The 24,811-nt window shown below is 36.2% G+C and overlaps 1 long non-coding RNA gene and 1 other non-coding gene across 2 annotated transcripts; one reads left to right on the top strand and one right to left on the bottom strand.

The window, feature by feature from the left end:
• Nucleotides 1-368: 368 nt before the first annotated feature.
• Nucleotides 369-24,811, bottom strand: LOC119533964. The gene is made up of 3 exons (XR_005216933.1): nt 24,752-24,811; nt 22,842-22,993; nt 369-5,856 (listed from the first exon to the last, which is right to left on the bottom strand). It is a non-coding gene; the product is annotated as an uncharacterized LOC119533964 (long non-coding RNA).
• On the top strand, nt 22,834-22,996 carry LOC119510495. The gene has a single exon (XR_005211950.1). It is a non-coding gene; the product is annotated as a U1 spliceosomal RNA (small nuclear RNA).

Here is a 24,811-nt window from a genome sequence, read left to right as displayed (position 1 = left end):
TGTGCCAACAGTTCTGTGTAATGGGTAATTTACAGATAAAGAAACGGAATCAGAGACCTTAAGCCACCCGGCCAGTGTCACATACCACCGATGTCTGGCCAGATAGTGCCACAGCCAGATTTCAAATGGAAGGCTGGCTCCATAGCTTAAGATTTTACTGGTACAGCATGCTGCCTCACTCGAAGAAAAGGTGCTTCCTAAATTAAAATATGAGGCTTTACATTCATTTTTGTTGTTTTGGTTACAACAGAACATGGGAATAAAATGGTCCATAACAAGCGCATGGGTTTCAGCTGAATGAATTGAGCAGAAATGTAGTAGTGCCATTAAGCAACATTTTTAGAAACTTTATTTCAATGAAAGAGCTTCTTAATTGAGACAAATTCAAATCAGCATAGTCATTGTGATACAGTGGTTTGACTATATTAGTCTTTTACATATAATTATTGTTTTTAAGGTCTTTGCTTGTCTTCTACTGAACAGACATTATTCAAGGCATCTGATCCCATGCTAAGGATATTTATAGCCTGTATCATTTGGGCATTTTTCCCTGCAATTTCTCCTTAACTCCCACGGGTCCAGAGCAATCATTCTCAAACATATAGTTTTACCAACTCAATTTTGCAAATGCTGAACATTTAGTATGTAGGAGAGACTGGGTTCTACTTATGTGATTTCCTAGTCCACATATTATCAGTGATGGTATATATTTCCTCTGGTAGAAAAGGTCAATTCCTCTGCTTGACTACCAAAACTGACCCACACTTTCCACAAGTCCCCAGCATGCATCGTTCGCTCTAATTAAGCAAGTTTTCTCTACATTTATTTAAGATGCATGTTTATTTCTATCTTCCCTTTGTATTTGCCTAAAAATCATCACCACACTCCAAGATGATGGCTTGCTTCTGTCTCCTAATTCTAGATAATTTTTAACAGACAGTTCAAATCATACTTCCTTCATTTGACCTGCTCCGACCTTTTTTGAAGATCATTGATTATCTTGTTTAAATTAATATCCTACCATTTATACTGCCTACTACCACTAGTTTTTGCTTCATGGTTTTAATATCAGTATTATTTCCAAACTAGGTTGTTAAGCTATTTGAAGACAGATCCTACATCTTATAATATAGCATCATATGAATCACCTTAAAAAAGCACACTCTCATTCATTCAGTCTAGGGCGAGGCCAAAGATTATACATTTCTAACAACTTCCCAGGTGATACCGAGGCTACTTGTCCACAGACCACACGTTGAGTCTCAGGATCTGGTACCATTTTGTATCCGTGAACATGGCGAACGCAAACTGCCTTTGTGAATAGTAGGTGCTATTGTGATCAGACACCTGTGAGGGTTTTCCTCTTAAAAACAAACTGGTAGACAAGAACTAGTATTGTGATTTCATGTTAGGGAAATCAATGACACAGAAGGCTCCAGAAAATTTGCTTCTCAGAATAAATTTGGCTCCAGTTGTCAAAAATGGCAATGTGACAATGAGTTGACACATAATAAATAAATCTTGTGTCTCCTCTCCCTCCTAAAGAAGGCACTTTAAAGCAAACTTTGGAAAAAGCACATGGCAAACTCTCAGCAACTCACCACACCAAAATCAGTCAAGTTAGAAAGAATTGGGGGAATGCCTCCTTGCTTGCTCATCATCCAACAGCTCCTTAGTACCCCCTTCTGTTGCTGCTGCTTTTCTGCATTGCCATTTCCCGCCACTTAGCCACCTGAATGCTCTCTAGGACCAGCCTCTTCAGTCATTTTTTTAAAAGAATTAGACATTTCCTCCTTCGTCTTCCCACCTGTGGCTTCCGTGAAACATCGTTCCCTAAGGTCCTAGTGTGCGCCAAATCTTTGACGCAGAAATTGAACCCACTATGCATACAGATACTGAGAGCTAAGGAGCAATGCATCTGTTCTCCTTATCATCCCTCAAAGCAAAACAAAGAGGCCCTTCAAATTATGCTATGCTTTTATTATTTCTACCATATTACCTTGCATTATTATGCAGTTAATAATTCCTTTAAATAGACTATTTTTTACTTAAATGTATTTTTAAGAAACATGTTATTACCACCATGAATAAAAAACCAATATAATGTGCCATAATAGAGGAAAATGTTAAAAAACAATGAAGTCTATGAAAACAAAATGTTACTAATTTTTATTTACATCTGGGTTCCCTCAGAAGACTCTGAGCCTAAGGACTGCTTTATTTGTTAAAAAGGAAGATTGGCAACTGGAAGTGATGTTAAACCTGTAAGGTACCGAAAAGACTTTCTCCTGGACTCCATCAAAGGATTCAAAGAGACATAAAAAGAGAATAAGTTTCACACTATATGATTCAATGATGTTTTAGGCTGTGATGTTGCATCATCTTCAGTCATCTCTCTTACAGGTATTACACTTTGGGAAACACACTACTAGATCCCAGGGATCAGCTAGTCTGTGGGAAATAATAAAGAGGAATAAACAATGGATATACTTGCTAGGGGATATCTGATCTAGAATTAAAAAAAAAATACTCCTCTTGTAAATTCAGGTTTAGCCAGGTTGATGGCTTACCAGGCCTAATAATATTATAGGTTCAGTCACATTCTATAGTAGGAAGCAAAATATACATTAAAAGTTACATAATGTCAGTAGTACACAAAAATAGAAAGATGACCTACCTCCATTACTCTTGGGAATATATTTCTCCTGAAATGTGTAAAATATAAAGAATAGAAAATTTAAAATCCTACAAAAAGTTTTGCTCTGGTATCAGTCATAAATGAATATTCCACAGGAAAAAGGAATCAGAGCAAAGGGGATGCAGTCTCAGGCTTTCTTTCCTTACTTTTCTGAATAGTTTCTATCCCATTATTTCCCAGTGGATACGTATTTAAATTTCTGCCTCTGTTTTCCTGGTTCCTATTTGTGTCCATGACTTCATTAACACTTAAAATACTAAGGATTCTGCTTTTGTTTCAGTCTTGACCAACTACTTATGGAATGCTTATTTAAAGAGGCAGGCTTGTTTCCTTTTCCTTTTCTTCTCTTCCTTCTTTTTTTTCCCTTGCAGGCATAGCCAGACAGGTTTTGAAGTACTAATGATGATTAGTTCATTTAAGCCAGCACAGACCAACAATGGGTTTGAAATGTTAATCAGATGAAGGGCTTATTGCTAAACAGCCTACAGAATAGCAAATGAACCAGGAAAGGAAAGCAAGGAGAAAGAGGCTGAGTGGAGATTTGACACAAGCATTTTCAGCTGCTGGGGCTCTTTGATGTGTGAGTGGGACAGATGCACTGCTCTTCTCCTGAGAGAACCCTCTTGGTACACAATAGTGTGCTGATTAATATCACTCCACTCTTCCCTTGAGAGGAGCAAGGCTGGCTCTTCGTCATTCTCTCATTGGGCATCATCGGACCCTCTTCTACTTCCTGCTGGTAGGGAACTGACATTCAGTTTCTCTCCTCTTTTTCTAAAAGCCGAGACTCACAGAAAAACCATCTCCCTCCTGTCGTTACAGCTCCAAGCGTGTATCGCATGATGAGGTCATTAAAATCCTCCTTATATGTGAGGGATGCAGCAGATTAAACGATTGATGCCAAGTGGACGCAGCTATGGGAATACCACTTTAGAACCCACAGGGGTGAGGGGAAACCTGTTAGGTCCAGACAACATGTTTTCTATCCCCTCCTGAATTTTTCTGCTGAGCTCTATTGCAGGGTTGTCCAACAGAGCTTTCTGTAATGATGGGGATGTTCTAGGTCTGCATTAATGAGCACTTGAAATATGGATAGTGCAACATAATAAATGAACTTTTAATTTTATTTAACTTGAATTAATTTAAACTTAAATAGCCACATGTTGGAGCCATCATATTGGATAATGCACCTGTAGAGTGTCTAAAGGCTTCCTACTCAAAGTTTGGCCCAAAGACCAGTAGCACTGACGTTATCTGGGAGCTTGTCAGTCATGCCAAATCTCAGGATCCACCCCAGACTTACTGTGTAAGAGTCTGTATTAAGAATATTCCTCTCCAGTGATTTGTGGACACATTAAATTTTGAGAAGCCTTACTTTAGAGCATAAGTTGAAAGCTGGATATACTACATCTGATGTTTTTCACCAAATTGCACAACAGTGATTCTAAACTGTCTGGTTTTCTACTTCCTTAAAAATGCTTTTCTTAAAATATGGTGAAGTGATTCCTGGTTTCTGGGTTCATGCAAACCTTAGATGACAAATGGGGTCTGGTGTCTGAGGAAGCAGTTGTGTTGGCACTCCAAAGAAAATGGAAATCTGTTAGGGAAAGTGTGGTATGTTGAGGATTTGTTAAGCCCCTGAAATCACATCAGTCAACTAACATTTCTAACAGTCCTTTACCATTTACAAAGTACTTTCATGTTATGTTAGATGCATATATATTTTTTATGCCCGTTTGATGTGTGAGGAAAATGGTCTCTGAGAGTTTACCAATTGAGGATCATTACTGAGCACAGTTACAGAACTAGTAAACACCAGATTTATGGTCCAACTCCAGAACTTCTGCTTCCTGTATCTTTTCACTTATAGCAAAATAAGACAAGCCCACATTTCTTTGAGAAACTCATGGTGACAGAATTTAGGAACTATTTGCATGTGAGAATTTTAAGCCTGTGTCTAGGCCATAAAACAAAACAAAAGACTATTGGTCTGTCTTTCTTCTCTCAAGATAAAGTATCTTCTGTGAAATAGCTGCTATAGACATTTGGGATTCATATCTCATTTACATATAATCAATTATATGTCACTTTTCTCTCTCTTATTAAAAGAATAATATATAGTGATTTTTTTAACAACACTAAATGTTATTGCAAAAGTCAATTGTATTTTATTCAACAGATATTTCAATTATTTTCCAATCAAGAAAAACTCAGGCGGCTATAATTCTAGTTTACCAAGTCATGAAAGGTCAGTGTTAATGCATTAAATTTCAGGAAAATGAGAGCTGGACAGTCTTCTTAAGTATAAAAGGGGAAATTTATAGGTCTATACTTACATAAATATTAATAAGTTTACAAAATGTATTACCTCAAGAGAATATATAGGCTGATATGATAATAGCAATTATACATGTTTGTATAAATTCATGGATGACAAATCAGGATTTACTTTAAATGAGTCTGGCAGTATTTGGAAACATGCCTCACATTCAAATGCTAATGTGATAGGGCAAGAATTCTTTTCTATAAATCCTGTATCGCCTCTGGCAAGTTTAAATATTTGGCCAAATATACCACAGATCTGACACTGCCATACTTCTTATGGTCTCAGTAAAGATCTATGAAAATTAGCTATTTTATTATTTTTATTTATGCCAGAGAATTACATTTATTAAGCTCATGAAACAGTTGCTGATTTTTATTCCTGCCATCAAAATTCATGTTGGCAAGCACAGAGTTCTCAATATTTTTCCATACCATTGAAGTCCTACATCAGATTGGGATAGGGATGTGGAAATTGATGAGAATTATTTCATTTTTATTTATGGACTTTCTTAAATCTCTCACTGACCTTCTTTTGTTTCCATACCACCTTTTGATTAACTTATCACTCACTGCCATGCGTAGGGGTTCCCTCACCCCAGTACAGAGAAGGTATCACCCACCAACACAGCAGGATTTCAACGAAGCAGAATGAGGCCTTAATTACAGATTTAATGAGGAGAAAGCCCGATCTTCATTCCTTGCTGATTTTCCAGCTGTAGGATGATGTCTGATTATTTCCAATGTGCCAATGGTTTACTATCCATCTGCTGCTGTCACCATCATCACTTTTCTTGGGCAGCTCTCTGCTGGTCATCATTTTTGGCATGCCGACTCTAAGAAAATGAAAATGTCAAACTCAGGTATCCTTTCTGTTTTTGCTAGAGAAAAGTATCCCAAGAGATATGGCAAATGACTCACTGGATAATTGGGGTTAAAAATGAAATCTATTTCTGATTTCCTAAAGGAACACTGATGTATCTATTACTCATTTCTCTTGGAGTATCAAAGGGGGTTACATTCAGCTTTTTATGTTCCTCTGTTTTCACCTGGTTATAAATTTTGAAAAGATTTCAGGGGATTAAAATTAGCATTTCCTTTCTTTCTCTACAATACAAAAAATCAGGCATCTTTAAGGTTTGAAGTTGGGTTAATAAAGCAAAAGTAAAATAGCTGTGCAAACAGGTAATTGACTTAACCTTACTGTGCCTCAGTTTCCTCATCTGTAAAATGGAGACAATAGTAGTGTCTACCACATAGGTATGTTGGGAGGATTAAATGAAATTAATCCATAGAAATTGCTTGTCATAGTTCCTACCATATAGCAAGTCCCCAGTAAATTCATTTATCATTATTTAGAGTATTACTAAATACTATTCTCTAGTAATAGATTGTTCATTCAATTTTGGAGAACATGAATTTTATGCCTAAGTTACTGTGGGAAGTTTTGTTAAAAAAAAAAAATCCTAAAGGGACTGAAAGAAATTGTATTTTAGCATGTTCAGTTGGTAAATAATCAGACTTTGAAAAACCTTAAGAAAACCATGTCTCACCAAGAGAATCAGCTGAGGAGCAGAAGCAGAAGCTGCAATTCCAGGCTTTATATGGAACACAATGACCTTCAAGCCAACAAATGCATTTTTTGAGACAAACATTTTACACTAGCTATCTCTTATATTAGTAAATACCTGGATAGAGTACAGCAAAATAAAATCTAATACTGGATCAGGGTTATAATTTCAGAACGTAAGTCTTAAATGGATGTTTACAAAGCCAATGTATTCTGTTGTTCTTGAATTCAATAAGGTGATAAACAGTGAATTTCTATGACTTGTTTTATAAATTAAATATACTGGGTTTTCAAATGCTCCAGTTTTGAAATATTATTATTCTTGAAATCCTAAACACTTGAGATCAGAGACTGGAATCCTATTTATCCTTTTATTGAAACCCCACCAAGCACAGATGCATGGACATGCACACACATGCACGCACACATGTGAGTACAACACTGCATAATACATGCATTTGGTGCTGAGGAAATATTTATTGAATGTTGGGATTATCTTTTGCATTAGTGAGTATGTTTTTCATTACTTTTATTTAATCAATCTCTTCCGTTTTCCTTATTGTTCATTCAATAAACATTTACTCAGCACCTACCATATGTAATGTAGATAGCCAAACTGTTTTCTTGTTCTTTTATTTTTTAATTAAATAATACTAGAATAGACCATACACTCACGTCTGCCTTTGGTCTTGACCCTTTTTGAGTTTGCCAAAAGTGGCTTCAGCACTTCTGTCTGACCTTGCCACTTAAGGCACTGGTAAGAATAGACCCTCCTGCTATTTGGCTTCTATATTCTGTCCTTTTCTCACTCTCAACCCTGTCTTCTTTTTCCTGATAACTAAGAGTTCTAGAAGTACCTCCCACTGACCATCCTGCCTTGTTCTGTTAGGCTCAAATATTCAGTGAGGCCTTGCCTGGATCAATAATGTACCTCTTGTGGCCCAAGTTACTTTCTACTTCTGCTCTTTCTCAGGATCTAATGCATTGTAGGCACCCAACTGCTGTTAACAAGAATGAAACTCGCAAAGCAAACAAAAATTGTTCAATCTTTGTGTATTTCATCCTTTCCACATTATTTGACTAAATAGTTGGTTTCACTTTATTTTCAAAAGAACTTTCCATTTGTTTTTTGGACCTAGTGCGCTACTTAGATTCACAAAGCTGACAAGAAAGAATCATCAAGAACCAATTACCTTTAATTAAAAAAATAAAAACAGAAGAAATTTGATTCTTAATATATATAGCAAATATTTTTAATTCTTGCACTCTTTCTATGAACTAGGGTCTTTACAAAAAAGCAGATTATTTCATTCAATCTTGACAACAACTCCATAAAGCAGATATTATTAATCCCATTTTACAGATGAGGAAGTCAAAGCTCAGGGAATGGAGCCGAGATGCAGCTTGAATTTTAGCCAATTCTAGCTTCAAAACTCTATTCCAGTGGTTCTCAAAGTTTAGTGTCTTAGTCTCCTAAGGTCCATTTGAAATTGTAGACTCTCAGTCCCCACCTGTAGGAGATTATGATTCAACATGTCTTGAGTAAAATCTTAGGACTTTGAGAAGCCCAACTCCCTTTTTTAGATTATGAGTTTGAAGAAAAACCCAAGGAATTTGACTGAATATGTATTTGACAAATATGTATATTTGACTGTAATATAATTTGAGAATGTTCAGCTCCTCACCCAGTAATTCCTGTAATGTACTATGTTAAACAAGTCCAAAAATATCATCCTGTTGAAGAATATGTGTTCTTGCCATTTACCCAGTCAAGCACGGAGAATCATTCTGCATGTCATTGCCTAAGCTCTGTTCAGTTTTAAAAGTGCATTTTAAAAAGTATGCCTGTTATCTCTACTAATGATTTATTTTAATATATACCAATAACAAAGGGCATAGATAGAATATCATATTGTAATGCCACTCATGTAAATGGGAAAGTCAAAAGTGGCCAGTATTAGGGTTATAGTATAAAAGAGGAAAGAAAGATGAAATAAAGTGAGAAGTTGTAAGCCCCCCTCTCCCAGAAAAAGGTATTTTGCCTTTAGCAAAAGAAGAATTAAAAAAGTCATTATGTATCAGGTTAAGGATGAACAAATGGGTCAGAACACCAAAAACAAACAAACAAGCAAACACACACGAGGTATTAACCCATGCTTGCCAAGCTCCTAGCTTTATGTCTGGCATATAGACATAAATTCATTTCATGAATGAATGAATTAAGGCAAATTTTGAAAGAAGATGAAAGGAGAGGCAGAATGACTGGGAATCTAAAAAGAAAAGAAGGTATCATGGAGGGGTTTAAGATACTTGGTGGTCATGGAAGAAGGGATTACCTTGAGTGGACAGAGAGAAGGAAGCAAAATAAAAGTCCTGGTAGAGATGCTTCCTTTTTGGATGTGCTATGGACAGGATGCTTTTACATTCTATAGCAGCACTTCAGTAACAGTGTTTTGCATATGAAAATCTAGTTAAGCTAACGAGGTCCTTAATTAGGGCTTTTATTATCCTTTAATTCCTTGCTTAAAGGAAAATGATTACAAAGCTCATCTTTATGATTTAGGAAACTAATCTTTCATTTCTGAAGTGTTTCTTTCCTTCCCTCGTCACCCACATTAGAAGAAAGAGCAAACACAGGGAATGCTGCAAAACCATGCAGTAGTAATAAAGAGAAGTAGTGGAGCCTGTGTATTAGAGTGATCAGGCACTACATTCAGAGCCACCTCCTGTTTTAGAAGTGACTTATTCTCTAGTTCTTAAATTGATAAGGACCTATAATGACTCTGCATTAAAAAAACAAAACAAACAAACACTACTACTAAAAATGTCTCTGCAAACCTAGCTTCTTCTACATGTATTCTTAAATATGTAATTGCAGGAATGCCCATGGGTCTCTCTGTCATCCTAATGGAAAACACTTTTGTTCTTCTATATCTGAAGCAGAGAATCTACATTTATCCAATTGAGGACCAACCCTGTCCATCATTTGGGGGCATGAGTCAGATCATATAACCCTTATGACACCCATCTCACCCAGCAGTATTATCCAGATAAAGGTCAAATCAAAATAAACACCAAAGGATGGCCTGGAAGGGAAAAATGATCCCAAAGCATAATTTAATTGGTATATATAGCAGCAGTTTGAGGATTGCCTGTTAAAAGTACGGACAATTATAACACCTTTGCTTTTTTAATTCATTAGATAAGTTATGAGCATCTAATAGATATCAGCCAATCTACTAAAATTTTGGGGTAAAACTATGAATAAAAATTATTTGGGGAAACATAAATAAATAATTGCCAAACAGTGGGAGTAAGGGCGTTGGTTAGGAGCACTGAGGAGTCCAGTCAGAGGGTTTAAGGAAGCCTTCCTGGAGGAGTTGGTGCCCAGGTAGTAGGGAACCTGATGGATTTAAGAAGAGCAAAACTGGACATCAGGAAGGCTGGCTAAGGAAATACCAGCTCTGACTACTAAGGAGAGATTTGAATCCTAAAAGTAGTTTGGGACAATAAAGTTTCAGAGGAGGTGATGGATACAAAGGATCAGCAGGTGCCACTGGCAAGAATTAGTGTTACTTATATGCAGATGTGGAGGACGAAGAGGCTAGCAGAGATTCCAGGTTTTCTGGTTTGTATGGCTGGATAGAACGCAATGAGCTTATGAATATATAGGAACTTCTGAATGTTCTGCATATTGATCAGGATGTCGGTTACATAGATATTGTCAACTTCTTAAAATTCAAGCCATGCACTTCTGATTTGTACGGTTTTCTCCATGAATACTTAAATTAAAACATTAATAAAATAAAGAGCTCCAAGAGGAAGAGCTTTGATAATGTTAGATGGCTTGTGTGTGTGTGTGTGTGTGTGTGTGTGCGTGCACGTGCACATGTGTTGTATTTTAATAGTGATTTGCTCTTTTTGAGCCCCAGGACACTTTCACTATCTTCCTCCCTGAATCACCATGAAGGAACAGTTACTAGGGATGGTTAGTACTGGACCTTCATTCACATTTTTAAAAAACTGACTATGTTGCATAACATAATTATAGTTAATGAGTTTTCAAACTTTCTTCAAAGAATATTGGTCAAATGAATAAATGATGACTCTGGAGCTTGCCTAAGAGAGTAACCATGGATGTCCAGATGGTTCCCATTCAGCAAGATCAACATGCAAAAATGGATTGTGTTCCTATACACCAACAATAGCCAATTGAAAATGTAGTCGATTAAAAAGATAACATTCACAATCAAAACAAAAAGCAAGTCTACTGGAAATAATTAGAAATAAACACAATGTTTACGAAGAAAAATTTCCAAAGGACATAAAAGACAACCTAAAATGGTGCAATAAGCCATGTTTGTGGTTAGGAAATCTCAAAATCTTAAGTTTTTTAAAAAAGCTCTCCATAAAAATTTAAATTCAATGCAATTTAAATTAAAATCCCAGTATGTCTTGAACGCTGACAAACTGGTGTAACATTGAAACTAATGGTCAGGTTTTAAACAAAACCACACTCAAAAAATGTTTGTTTGATTATACCACTCAATACTTAACAGCCACTATTTTCCTTTGTGAAATGTAATTTTTTTTTTTTTAAATAAGTATACTTGTAGAACTGTTTACTGACTATGTAACTCTGGGAAAGTGACTTGGCTTCTTTTGCCTTCATTTCCTCAAAGGAGGGGAAACGTACCTACTGTAAAGGGTTGGTAAAAAAACTCACATGAGAGAAAACTGGAAAGTACTCATTAAGTACAAGTTACTATAATTGAAGAAATAAAAATGTATTGATCCTAAAGTCTTCATTCCTTTCAATGGAATGCAAATTCCTATTTCATCTTTACTTCATCAGTAGTTTTACACAAATTATACCAAACAAATGCATGTTGATTGGAAGCATATTGTTGTTAGCACAAACTTCCAGTTTACAAAATTGGATACATTTTTTAACCACCCCTTTCTCCCAGACCCATGTCTAGATGATTCCTTTCTTCCTTTATTTTACAGTTTAGTTGACAGACTTCTATTTCCTTAACCAAAACCATCTTGGCCCATAATCTCATCTTCTTATTCTTGCACTACTGTTTAATTTCTTTGGATTTTTTGCTTTGTTTTGTTTTCATTTGTTTTACCATTTGCCCTGCTTCCTAGTATTTGTTCAAGCTTCTGCTTTTCCAATCAATGTAAAATTTCAGATCATGAACTGTCAGTCTTCCTAACAGATTTTCCTTAAGTAATTTCCATTTCCTCTTATCTCCAAGTTCAGGCAAACAAAATGACCTGTTGTCCCCTTGCTTGTTTATAAGCATAGAGTTCATTCAAATTTGAAAAGTAAGTGCCACAGACCAGACGTTTACTTTAATTGTCACCACTGCATTTGTAATAGTGCTATAAGGGAAAAAGAATGATGTATGATAAAACGATGGGATTAATTAAAGTGATGCCCAGGGTCCAACCCATTACGATATTTTGCAAAAGAAAGGCAGGTTTTGCCTTGAAGTAGTATATATTAGATTTAATATCAGAATGAGATGAGTTAATATGTCAAAATTTGCCAATCCATTGCAGTTTATGAGGCACTCTCATTCCACATTATTACTTCAGTACACTTAGACAATTTTGATTTCTCTTCAGCAGTTACCAATTATTACTTAATATAATCAAACCCTTGGATTCCTTCCCAGGCCTAAATTACAATTTACTCTTAAATTTATGTGAAAGCCAACAGCCACTGGACTATGTCATTGACAGTGAGACATCCAACCTAGTTCACGTTTTACTTGGAAATCCACACCAGCTGTTCTGGTTGATGCCGGGTTAACTGCCTTAATTACCTTTCTTACAATAGCCTTCTTAATCAGTCCTTACGAGGATGTCTTAAACTCTTAAGGTGGTTGCTTTCTCAGTAAGTACTGACCTTTAAAAAATATCCATTCAGTCTTTTTGCACAACTGCTCTTGAGGTCTAAAATGAAAGATATAAAAAAGCAAAGGAGGGAGGTGACACACCTCCGCTCATTGGTTTTTCTGTATTCCTCCCCCAAAACTGTGTTCTTTAACTTCTAATCAGGACAGGTTATTCTGACTTTCTGAATTACTAACAGGGCTAGATGTTCCTCTTTCTCCTTTCTTCTGCCACAGCTCTCTTAGCCTTCTTTTCTAATGAATGCTTAATTAACATTGATAGCCGTTCTTGCTGATGAAGCTTGCAGTTTTCACATTTTGCAGCCTGCTGCAATCCTCCCCTTAAAGAGGCTCAACTTTCAGTTATGAAACTTGAAAACTTTTGGATATTGTTAAAAGGATAGAGCAAGGTAATTTTAAATTTTAGTTTTCTTTGTAGATTTTCATGCAAGCCAAGATCTTGACCATACCAAGAGAGCTCATCTCTGCCACTCTCCTGTAACACTGATTTGTCATTCATTGAAAATGATTAAATTAATCCCACAAGACTTGATTTTCATAAACAAGCCATTCTTGCTATTTACCAGTAATGCCTTTTGCCCTGCAAGATGCATGTTATTTGATATTTTGATTTATTCTAAATCTTTATACTGCTTCAACAATATTTGAGTAACCTATATAAATAATGCTGGTTTGTGTGTGTGTGTTTTTACTGTATGTGTATGTGTTTGTGTGTGCACACTATTCTGGATGTATGTAAGGAATATGGATAAATAAAAACAGCATTACCCTGTGTCAGTTAACTGAGAAAAAGAAAGAGACAGAAAGAGTGAAAAAGTTGACAGTAAGCATGCATATAAATTAATCTCTGGGTAAATAATTATACTGGTGTTAATTACATGTGATGCTTTGACTTCATTGAAATATATCACTTTTTATTATTTATTTGATCGATTTCCAGGATCATGGAACTATTCACCAATATTTGTCATAATCAGTCTTTTTTCTCCCTACCTACTCTTCATTACTTTCTAAAGAAAAAAGTTTGATTTGATATAGAGTGGGTTAGTTTTTTAGCAATCCCTAGGGCAGAGGAGCTGAGGGGTTACAGGTCTATGGAAAAAATAAGGTGGAGGATAGCTTTTTGAGGACAAGGTGGGAAAGAGAGGTAGGAAGTATTACAAATTACAATGAGGAACCGTGAGGAAGTTAAAATTTGCATTCCTTGGCTCTGACTGTTTCAATATATACTAGACTTCAAACAAGTTCTAGATTCTATGTAGTACTCTTGAAAGCCACAGACTTTATGATTCATTAAACTTGAAAGAGTAAATCAAAGTACACCATTCATATTTCCTCCAAAATTTGCTTAGAATTTTGCAAAGTCCAAGAGTCAGCCTCATGATTGATACATGTGAATAAGGGAAGAAACAACTAGAAACAAATGAAGCGAAGCCATTGAGGAAGCAGGAAGATCCTGATACTTTGCATCATCATTATTATTATTGCATGTTATTTATGGTTTGCTGTGTATCCTCTTGTTCCCCTCTGAATTGCAAATTAAATTTAAAAACTCAGAAGCTTGAACTTAAAACAGTTTTTTCTATTTTTTTAAAATACATGTTAATATATGTAAATATAGCTCTTATCTAAAACATCACCTATCCATAAAGAAAGCAAAAATAAAATCTAAGAAAAACAACTAATTGTACTACCTAGGGGACTGATACGAACATTCCTTGTTAACTTGTGTATACCATAAGAGGTGATTATACTCCTCCTACCCTCTTTGCACACCAGAGTGTTAACTATAATTGTCATTTAGGATCCCCCTAGCTCAGTCATTGACAATAGTGTTATAATAATACCTGGTGGGAACCCTCAATTTAGGTACTTACAGAGAATAAATGCACACTATGGAATGAAGTTTCAATATAATTTACTACACCATTAATTTAAGCATAATGGAATGCGATAAGCAATATATAATATGCAGTGGGTTTTGATATTCTAATTTCTTCTCACTCAATCTGACATGGCTACAGGGAACTGTGTCTGTTGTGTTCCTGCCTTCCCTGTTCTTTTCATCATGTCAGTTGTGCTGATTCTCTTTCTTTTCTCCTGGAATATGGCCAGGACTATTGCTAGCTTGAGTTAGGAATCTTATTATTAATGGCAGAAAAATCTAATCCTTAGCTTGAGCAATTACTCAAGAGTTCCAATCTTTTAAAGAGTCATCACCAGATGTAGAGAAAGAAGGGTTACTTTGTGCTTAGATATCATTGATGATTTCCCTTTATTTGGTGGAGCAGCAATTCTCTGACTCCTTTGGAACATTCTCTGAGATATATCTTTGTTGCACAAAATATTTTGTTCAGCATTGCTTCTTTCTGATCTGTTTATGAAACTCTCCCCTAGTGTTTCATTTTACCCATGAGAGTGATGGGGTAGGAGTAGCCACACTGTCAGTGCAAAAGTTGATTATCCCTTTGAGTACAGGCTGAACAGGATTTCCCATTGACTCTGTGATATCTGAGGAACAATATGGCCATTTTAGCTGTTAACTACAAGGATCTTTTTCATACACATAGTCATACATGCTACCCATGTATCAAAGTGCAGGGTCTTTTCCCCCTCAAACTCTGTTTCAGAGCTTATTACTTTTACTTAGAATGATTTGTTTAGTCTTAGTTACCAGGTTTTTCAGCCCATGGCTTTTCCCTTGCTGTCAGGTCACTTACTGTCAACAGAAACAAGCACTTAAAGTTCGTCATAGTGCAGACCCATTTGGAATAGATCTAGTCACCTTACATACCACTGCAGACCTGGTTCTTAAAATGGTTAAACTTCAATACTGCAGAAAATTTCATTTATGTATAATACCTCCTTTTCTGATGATGTCGAATAAGTGAGTTTTCGGCAAATGGTAATATTTTAAAAATTATGTTGGCTTTTGGCAAGAATAACCTGTAGTAGATAAGTTAACCTGTACCTATTGTTGAAAATTTGTACTGACAACCAGAATTATCCCTCCAGAAATATCCCTAAGGAACTCCATGGCCCATTTCAAGAAACAGTTATTGTGTAAGGGGATTCCCAGAAGACTGGATGTGTCATTTTAATTATTTAAATATTTTCTATTCAGAAGGTCACAGAGAGCCAGGACTGACCCCTGCTCTTCTACCTCTATGTCTCTGTGAATCTTATTTCTGTTTGCTCCTGTTCAATATAACCACAAAGTCTCCAAGAGTCATTCCAGCCATCTGTACTTGTTTTTCTACTACCCAAGATCCACTTTGTAAAGATGTTTCCTTAGTTTTAAGGGTGGTAATTAAATGGGATCTAGGTATCTGAGGGATTACTACAAGATCCTCTTTGTGAAAACAGAGTTAAGTCTAGTTATAGTAGTTTAAATCTTAAATATGAAATTCCCTGCCCTTTTAGTATTAGATAATCCTACACATCCAATATCCCACAAGGAAATGAAAATATTTTATGAAGAAGCCTAAAATATTAAATATGTTAATGATTACACCTTAGTTCTTTAGTGATTCGTGGTGATGCACACACACAGACAACACATGTGTGTGTGTATGATTTATTTGACATTCTTGGGAATTCTGTCAGGTACACACACATGGTAGGTATTAGTTACACTTGAAAGATAAGGGAAAAAACATATTTCTGCACTTTAAATAACTTGCCTAAGGTGTTCACATTCCAACTTAAATATGCCCAAACATTCCCAATCTCTAGCATGTATACTATTGTGCATTAATATTCTTGAAAAATTTAAGAGAATTTTTAGGATATCAGAAATCATTGCTCTCTTTACACAATGAGCGCTACTAAAAGTAGTGGAGTTAGAAGAAATAGTTTACAATAAGGAATTGGATTAGAAGCAAGAGGAAGGAGGAGGAGGAAGAGGAAAAAGAGGAAAAAGAGGAGGAGGGAAAGGAGAAAGAAAAGGTGAAAGTGAGAAGAAAAAAGACAGGAATAGGTTTCTCATCAACCAAGATGGTGCTGTAAGATTCTCCAGGGTGCTGTTTCCCCACAGAATCTTTGAACAACTAGGAAAAATTGGCAGACCCATCTTCCTCAAAACTTTGGAAAACTGTTAAAAGTTTGCAGTAACTGGACAAGTGTTAAATCAAGAACTCGGCTTTAAAAATGGTAGGAGAAGCTCCTGGCACTCTTGCTGACACAGCCCCCATGCCCTTCCAGCACAGTGTAGAGCCAGTCTGTGCAACCATTATGAGTTCTTGGCCATGATCTGGAAGGAGCAGAGGAATCCCTATGTGCATGCTTAGATGTGCTAGTTGTTCAACGATTCTGTGGGGAAACAACACTGGAGAATCTTACAGCACCATCTTGGTTGATGAGAAACCTATTCCTGTCTTTTTCCTTCTCACTTTCACCTTTTCTTTCTCCTTTCCCTCCTCCTCTTCTTCCTCTTTTTCCTTTTCCTCCTCCTCCTTCTTCTTGCTTCTAATCCAATTCCTTATTGTAAACTATTTCTTCTAACTCCACTACTTTTAGTAGTGCTCATTGTGTAAAGAGATCAATGATTTCTGATCTCCCTATGTGCATGCTTGGATGCCTTGCCTGTTGGTCAGTGCCAATCTATTGGGTGGCAGCGTGAAAGACTAACCAGGAAACTTGCCTGGGTTTGCCCTCCCAGAACTAGCCCTGCAAGCAGAAGCAGTGTAAGAAACAATTAATTCAAAGAGGCCTGGAGAAAAGGATTACCTGCATTAGGTCATAAAATAGAGTGGCAGTGGGGAGGGGTGAAGTGTTAATATATTTCATAGGTGGCATTAAAATTCCTGTAAATGGGTGAATTCATCAGGCAAAAGAAAGCACAAGCCCAAGATAAGATGCATGCTCAGGAAAGACAGAGAAGACCCTACACTTCATAATCGCCTCAGGCTTATCTTTTTGATGGGAGTCCTAAACTCTGAAGGAGAGCAACAGTCAACGCAGAGCCAATTTAAAAAGACTGAAAGATGTTTTGTTTTTTGGTTTTGTTGGTTTGTTTGTTTGCTTGCTTGCTTGTTTTACACTGGCTTGTTTGTTTTTTTACCTCCTAGCACTCAAGGAAATCTCTGTCATAACACTAGCTGGATACAATTTTAAAGAACAGATAGCTCAGGGACTAAATCCCAGTTACCACTTTAAAATATTCAAATGTAAAATATGCAAGCAAAAAGTCTCAAGACAAATAAATAAATAGGAAATGATGGCCCATACAAAGAAACAAGACACACATCAAGAAAAAATCAACAAAAAAGACCAGACTTTGAAAATGCCAGGTAAAGACTTAAAAAAAAAAAAAAAAAAAGGACTCTCAGTATGCTGAAGGAGATAAGGAAAAACACAGGAAATAAATAAAGACTATTAGGAAAGCAATGAATGAACAATATGAGAATCTCAATAAAGAGATAGAACTTTTAAAAGGAACCACACAGAATTACTTGAACTTAAGACCACAAAAGCTGAAATGAAAAATTCCCTAGGGGCTTTCAGCAGCAGATTGAAGTTGGCAGAAAAAAGAACAAGTGAACTCAAAGACAATACAATTGAAATGATTCAGGCTGAGGAATAGAAAGAGAAAAACAAATCAAAAAGACTTTGAAGGATTTTAATTGCATAAAAAAAAATAAAACAGAGCTTGAGACCTGTGGGACACCATCAAGTATACCAATATATACATTATGGAAGCCTTAGAGGAGGAAGGAAGAGAGAGAAGAGCAGAGGGAATATTCAAAGAAATAATAACAAAAAACTACCCAAATTAAAAAAAAAGATATGCATATGCAAATTAAAGTATCTCAATGAATCCTGAAAAGGAAAAATTCAAAGAGAACTGTGCCTAGACATACAATAGACAAACTGTTCAATGCCAAGGACAAGAAGAGAGTTCTGAAGGCTGCAAGAGAAAAACAATGTGTCAGTCAGGTGCTGGGGAGTCTCAATAATATTAAGTTCCAAGTTCCCATCGGAAGCCATGAAGGAAAGAAGGCATTGGGATGAAATATTTAAAGTGCTGGAGAAAAAAATAAAAATAAAAAATAAAACAAATGCCAACAAACAACTTTTTATCCAGTGAGGTCTTTCAAAAATGAGGGCAATACTTTGATCAGGGGGCTTTCCCCTGTGGGGCTGTTTGCTGCAGGAGAGGGGCTACACCCACTTATAATTGTGCATTGGAGCCCCCCTTCCCCCACCAGAGAGCCTCTGTTGCTCAGATGTGGCCCCCTCTCTCTCTCTAAGCCTCCTCAGCAGGTGAACTCACTACCCTCCCCCCTACGTGGGATGTGACTCCCAAGGGTGTAAATTCCTCTGACAACGCGGGAAATGACTCCTGGAGATGAACTGGACTCACACTGTGGGATTGAGAAGATCTTCTTGACCAAAAGGGTGAAGAGAGATGCAACAGGATAGGGGGTCAGTGGCTGAGAGATTTCAAGTGGAGTTGCGAGTTCACTCTGGAGGGTATTCCTATGAGCTATATAGATGTCACCTTTTAGTCTTTAGTGTGTTGGAATGGCTGGAAGGAAATACCTGAAGCTGTCAAACTGCAACCCAGTGACCTTGATTCTTGAGGACGATTGTATGTCTAGGAAGATTGTGTAGTGTGACTATGTGGCTGTGGGGACCTTGTGGCTCGCACTCCCTTTGTCCAGTGTGTGGATGGATGGGTGGGTGGAGAAATGGCAAACAAAATTGGATGAAGGATAGGGTGGGATGGAGGGGATGGAAAGAGTTAGCGGTTCTTTTTTGCTTTTATTTTTATTTTGGAGTGGGAAGGAGGTTCGAAGATTGATTCTGGTGATGGATGTACAGCTGTGTGGTGGTGCTGTGGATAGTTAATCATACGCTGTGGATGACTGTAGGATGTGTGAGTGTATTTCAATAAACTGTATTTAAAAAAGCAAATGAACAATAGGGGGAAGAGAGAAATGGGAAGTTTGGGATGTTCTTTTTTTATTTTAATTTTTATTTTACTTTATGAGGTAATGAAAAATGTTCAGAGTTTGTGGTGATGAAAGCACAACTATATGATGATATTGTGAACAACTGATGGTACACTTTGACTGTATATTATGTCATTGTATCTCAATAAGATCGCATTTTAAAAATGAGGGCAATAGTAAGGCATTCTCAGATTGAAGGAAAAAAAAAAAAAGCTAAGGGTGTTTGTCATCAATAGACCTGCCCTATAAGCAATGCTAAAAGGAGTTCTTTAGACTGCAAGGAAAGGAGTCTAGATAGTGGATCAAAGCTGCATAAAGAAATAAAGACCTCTGGTAAAGGTAACCAGATGGGTAATTATAAATGCCAGCACTATTATATTGCATTTTTTGGTATGTACTTCCACTTCTTACTTCTTACAGGTGCTAAAATACAAATGCATAAAAATTAATGATAAGTATATTGTTTTGGACATTCATGTATAAAGATATAATGTGCAACAAGTACGACAAAAAGGTGGGGGAACAGAGGGATATAGGAAAAGTGCATGAGTATGCTATTGAAAGTGTATAAAATTTTTATAGACTTAGGATGTTAAATTTTAGCCACATTGTAACCAAAAAGAAGATATTTGAAACTTATACAGAAAGAAATGAGAAGGGATTCAAAATGGTACAAGACAAAGAAAAAAAAAAAAAGCAAACAAAAAAAACTCCTTCCAAGAATAATTAACACCCATCTTACTCAAACTCTTCCAAAATAATTGAAGAGAAGGAACACCCCCTAACTCATTCTCTAAGGCCAGCATCACCCTCATACCAAAGTCAGCTAAAGATATGACAAGAAAAGAAAATTACAAATAAATATCTGTTGTAAATGTAGATGCAAAAATCCTTAAAATGCTAGCAAACTGAATCCAACAGCACATTCAGAGAATTACACCTTGATCATGTGGGATTTATACCAGGTATGCAAAGTGGTGTAACATAAGAAAGTGAATTCATATATTACACCACATTAATAGAACAAAGAAACAAAAACACAAATGATGATCTCAAGTGACAAATAAAATCTACAACAAAGGTACTAGAGCTAATAAACATTTCACTGAAGTGGCAGGGTACAGGATCAACATGCAAAAAAATCTGTAGTAGAGCCCTACCTCATTTTATTATGCTTCACTTTATTATGGTTCACAGATATGATGTTTTTAACAAATTGGAGGTCTGTGGCAACCCTGAATTGAGCAAATCTATTGGCACTGTTCTTCAAACAACATGTGCTCAATTTGTGTCTCTGTGTCACATTTCAATTAAGGTATGTCCATTTTTTTTTAGACATAATGTTACTGCACATTTAATAGACCACAGTATAATGTAAACATAACTTTTATATGCACCGGAAAACCAAAAAAATTGTGTGACTCACTTTATTGCACTAATTCACTTTCTTGTGGTGGTCAAGAACTGAACTTACAATATCTCCAAGGTATGCCTGTATTTCTATAAACCAGTAATGAACAATCTGAAGAGGAAATCAAGACCACTTAAAAAGTGACTACTATAACCAAATATAAAGGAATAAATCTAACCAATGATGTAAAGGACTTATACATGGAAAACTTCAAAATATTACTGAAAGAAATCAAAGAAGACCTAATTAAGTGGAATGATATTCCATGATCAAGGATTGAAAGACTAAATATTGTTAAGATGTCAGCACTATCCAATGCAATTTATAAATTCAACAAAATCCCAATAAAAATTCTAACCACCTTCTTTGGGGAAATGGAAAAGCCAATAAATTTATAAATTCCATAAAATTATGTGCCCCTGAATTGCCAAAGCCATCTTGGAAAACAAGAACAAAGTTGGAGATTTCACACGTCCCAATTTTAAAGCTTATTACAAAACCATAGTGGTTAAAATATCATGGTACTGGCACAGGACAGTCGTATTGGCTGATAGAATTGAATTGAGAGTTCAGAAATAAATCCTGACATCTATGGCCAATTTATTTTTGATAAGAGTTTCATCCACTCACTGGGGAAGGAATAGTATCTTCAACAAATGATGCAAGGAAAACCAGAAATCCAATTGCAGGAGAATGAAGGTGGACCCCCTACCTCATTCCACATACAAAATTAACCAAAATGGACCAAGACCTAAACAGAGGAACCAAAACTATAAAATTCCTAGAAGAAAACACAGGGAAGCATCTTAGGAACCTTGTGCTCTGCAATGGTTACTTAGATTTTACACCAAAAGTGTGATTAAGTAAAAGAAAAAGAAAGAAAAAAGAAACAGATAAATGGGACTTTTTGGATCAAAGTGCTTCATCATTAAAGTATAAAGGCAACCCACAGAATAGGAGAAAATATTTGGAAACCACATATCCAATAAGGGTTTAATATCCGGAATATAAAAAGAAATCCTACAACTCAACAACAGAAAGTCAAACAACCTACCTAATTAAATTAAGGAACAAAAGATTTGAATACACATTTCTTCAAAGAAGATATACAAACGGCCAAAAACACATGAAAAGATGTTTGACATCATTAGCCATTAGAGAAATGCAAATCAAAACCACAACGAGAAACAATCTCACAATCACTAGAATGGCAATTATTTAAAAAAAATGGAAAATAAGTCTTAGAGAAGATGTGGAGAATCTGGAACACTCATTTCACTGTGGGAATGTGAAATGGTGCAGCTGCTGTGGAAAAGAGTCTGTGCTTCTTCAGAAAGTTAAGTATAGAATTATCATATGACTTGGCAATCCCACTTCAAGGTATATACCCAAATGTATTAAAAACAGGGACTCGAACAGTTATGTTCATGGTGACATTATTCACAAGTGCCAAAAGATGGAAACAACAGAAATGTCCATCAATAGATGAATGACTAAATAAAATGTGTTATATACATACTATGGAATATTATTCAACCATCAAAAAGAATGAAGTTGTGTTGCATATGACAACATGGACGAACCTGGAAGTGGAATAAGGACAGATATTGTATGATCTCACTAATTTGAAATAATTAAAATAAAAAAGTTTGTAAAGTAAGAAAATAAAATAACAGATTACTAGGGATCGGGGTGGGGTAGGGAATGTGGAGTTAATGCTAAATTGATACAGAGTTTTTGGTTAAGGTGATGGAAAATTTTTTTAATGGATTGTGGTGATGGTGGCACGACATTGTGAACATAATTAACATCACTAAAATATATTTGAATATGGTTTAAAAGGGAAATTTTAAGTTGTATTTCTGTTAAAAAAAAAAAAACCCTCAAGGCTGTCCAATACAAATAGTGAACATGTATGTAAACTCTGGACTATGTAATAGTACAATTATATACTTACCTGGCAGGAGAGACACCATTGTCACCAAGGTGATTTTCCCAGGGGGAGTCTGATTCATTGCACTCCGGGCATGCTGACCCCTGTAATTTCCCCAAATGTGGGAAACTCAACTGCATAATTTGTGTTGGAGGGGACTGCATTCACACTCTCCCCTGAAAAAAAATAGTACAATTATAATAATATTGTTTCATCAATTGTAACAAAGGTACCACTCTAACATAAAGTGTTAATAATAGGGAAAACTATGCTGAGTGGGACTATATGAGAAATCCGTGTTTTCTGCATGATTTTTCTGTAAATCTACAACTTCTCCAATAAAAAAATATAGGTTGTAATTTCTGTCTTCTAATTTATATATTCATTTTGTAATAAAATAGTATCCTACAAATGTAAGATAGGTGAGCCTGCCCTTTTAATTGAAAATTGTTTGGGATATTTGGATTACTAAGGTTACCACTGGTGTGCTACAGCAGCTAAAAAAGAGATTATAATTGAAGTTGCCTAAATAACATTAGAGTTTCAAATGGTGGTGTGTCACAAAGCTGTAGACCTACTTGGTAGTGGGGTATTCAGTTACAGGGACCACATTTCACTAAGAAGTACAACATGTGTAATTCAGAGGATGCGGAATAATCCTATAAAGAAAAGTTGTAATTGGTTGAGATATGTAGCCCCCAGAATTGACAATTTGGGGATGTGACGAGGATGAGCAAGAATAACCGTACTCAAATATTTGGAGGATAACAGAATGAAATACATTTTTATTATCTCTGTAGAGCTTTAGTTAGAAGACTAGAATAAATGGGCAGAAGATTCAGTAAAGAAAATATTCAGAATTTTCTAACACTTAGAAAACTGTGTAGTGGGCTACATTGGAAATAAATATACTCCCCATCATGGGTGGGTCTTCTTGGATCCTCTCATGCAAATGACTGAAAATCCAGCCCAAAACTATGTTAATAGTAAGGGAATTTATTGGCTTAGTCTAGCCTCAGTCACTCAGGGGCAACATGCATGAGCTCTGGTGATGCCCACAGGACCCTCTTCCCCTATTTTCTTTTGGTTTCACTCGCAGAGGATTTGGGTTTCATGGTGACAAAATGGCTACAGCCAATTCAGAACACACATTCTCTAATTCACATTCGGGGAGGAATTTTATCATCAATAGTAGAATGAAAATTTCAGGCCTGTTTCTCTTTACCCATTGGCCCTTATTCTCACCAATTACTGTGGCCAGGTGGGATAGGATAGTTATATTATTACTTAAGCCAATCAGAACTCCCCACTCCACTAGCTGAGGCGGGTCAAACTCAGGCAAACCTCCTGGGCTGATGACATGCAGAAGTGGTTCCTTAAAGGTAATTCAAGCTAATCTTTACCAGGAAAAGTGTGATAGCCAATGGACTGCAAAAAGGACAGATGTCTATTAAAACTAGAGTGACAAGTATAACTAAATGATTTCCTCGGGTCCTTCCAATCAAGTTTTTCTGAGGTTAGGATTCAAAGTTGCAGTTGGCACTGATATTTTAAGGAAGAGAAAAACCAAAGAAAATGCAGAAGGAGCCATTAATGAACCTCAGGAAGATATTACCAGTCTACAAGAGGATATCAGAAAACAATGCTGTGGACAAGTAAAGGCATTGAAAGGGGAAATCCCTCCATGATTGTGAGATTCTGAATTAAAAAAAAAAAATAAATTGAGATTCCATCAGTTAACCAGTTATCTCTCCCCCAAATTATTCTAAGAGTTCTCTGTCTTTACTTAATCAAGTATGCAGTTCATGCATCCTCAATGCCAGATCTGTGTATTTCTCTGCTTACATTCTACTCCCCTGTATTAGTTAGGGTTCTCCTTGGAAACAGAAACAATGAGAGATGTCTCTTATTATCAAATTGCAAAAGTGACTCACGCAACTGCGGGAGTGCACGAGTCCAAATTCTGCAGAGCTGTCAACAAGCTGTCAACTCCA

Source organism: Choloepus didactylus, chromosome 1 (assembly GCF_015220235.1).
Source record: "Choloepus didactylus isolate mChoDid1 chromosome 1, mChoDid1.pri, whole genome shotgun sequence".
Classification (NCBI taxonomy): Eukaryota; Metazoa; Chordata; class Mammalia; order Pilosa; family Megalonychidae; genus Choloepus; species Choloepus didactylus.
This window is presented reverse-complemented; position numbering and strand designations above follow the sequence as displayed.